Source organism: Crocodylus porosus, unplaced genomic scaffold, assembly GCF_001723895.1.
Source record: "Crocodylus porosus isolate Cpor-Errol unplaced genomic scaffold, CroPor_comp1, whole genome shotgun sequence".
NCBI classification, from domain to species: domain Eukaryota; kingdom Metazoa; phylum Chordata; order Crocodylia; family Crocodylidae; genus Crocodylus; species Crocodylus porosus.
The window spans coordinates 17,485,122-17,486,668 of NW_017728932.1; positions in this window are offsets into that span (position 1 = coordinate 17,485,122).

The following is a 1,547-nucleotide window of genomic DNA, read 5'->3' on the forward strand; positions in this document are numbered from 1 at the left end:
AGACTGTAATGTGGTTCCCAGTCATTGCTTTACACCTGTAAATGCACTGTAGTAAAATCGGTCCTGATTTATATAAAAGATTAAAAAATAAGGTACAGGAAAGGTGTGGTGCTTGGGTATAACCTGAAGTTCAACTTCCCCTTTTCTCAAAAGAAAAACATGGTCCCAATAAAAATAAAATGCTCAGGAAACTCGTGAGCTTCCTAGTGTGTTTCAGACCTCTGAATGCCTTTAGTACAAGTTGCTATTTCTGAGGGTGTGGTGTGGGGGCTTTTTCTCTAGCGGGCTGGGCTGCGGCAGGGGGCTGATGCACTTGTCGCCTCGCAAGAAGAATGACTGTGGATCCCTAGTTGCCTCAAGATTTCCAGGAGTCCCTTAAGTCCAGCTATGGTCCTCCTTGGCTGTTTAATGTGGCCGCAGGCTTTCAGCTATCTCTACCCAAGTCATCCCTGAGGGGCTGCTGAGTTTGGGGGAAGCCAAACCCATTTCATACAGTTTTTAAAATTCCTTGTTAGTTGAAAAAATAAATTATATTTTTAAATGTATTACTACTTTAAGTATTAGGGAAATATTAAATCAGTGGCAGTCAGCACATTTCTCAGGCCCTTTTGCTGGTGCGAGAGCACAGATATCTTAACCATTGCAACACCTGTGCACCTGACTAAGTAGGGGCTTGTGATTACTGAAGCGTCCAAGATATAAATCTCTTCCTGTAGCACCTAGCATTTGAGCATCTTAAGCCAAAGCCCAAAGACAAGATGCCTTCTCCGTGCCAGGGGGCTGGGACTGCTGCAGGGGCAGGCTCGCGTGGTAGAGAAGAGCTGCGGAAGGACGAGCCCCAGGCCTGGCTGTGGTGGGGCGGGCTGCGAGGGGCTGCAAGGTGAGTGTGCAGGCTTCTGCCCCGGCTGGTCCAGTTCCAGTCCTCAGTGGCCCCCTTCCCCAGCTTGTCTGTCCCCATGCCTGCAGCCCACGTCCTGCTGCTGCCCTGGATGCCTGGGTGGTCCCGGGGAGCTGTGGCAGGCAGGAGACTGCGTTCCCCACCGCACGGTTGCACACAGGGCCCCTTTTCTGAGGCTGGCGGTAGCTACACAATCAGCACCAGATTTCTCTTTTGTAGAGGAGAGAGAAGAAAATCCCAGTGTTCATGAAAGTGCAAGAAACCCTTCAAGGCCCGGAGGCGAGACTGGGCCGTACAGTACTCCAGCAGCTCCCAGGGCAGGGGCGTGACCGCTCTTCCTCGTGCAGCCCAGCGGAGAAGGGGAAGGTGTGCAGAGACGGGTGTGGGCAGCAGCGCGCGGACACCACAGCCCCGCGCGAAGGGAGGGGGCAGGGCTGTCTCCGGCCGGGGCGCAGGCTTTCCTCTAGCGGAGCGCCGATCCGTGCACGAAGCCGGGCGGGCGGGGAATGTCTCTCGCAGGCGGGCTGCGCCTCCGCCACGGCGTTCACCCCCGAGCCGCTGCTCGGGGCCGCCGGCGCCGCATGGCAGCCCGTGGTGCAGGCGGAGCCGGGCGCTGCTCCGCGCGTGCCGGGAGCCGGGGGCGGCGGCG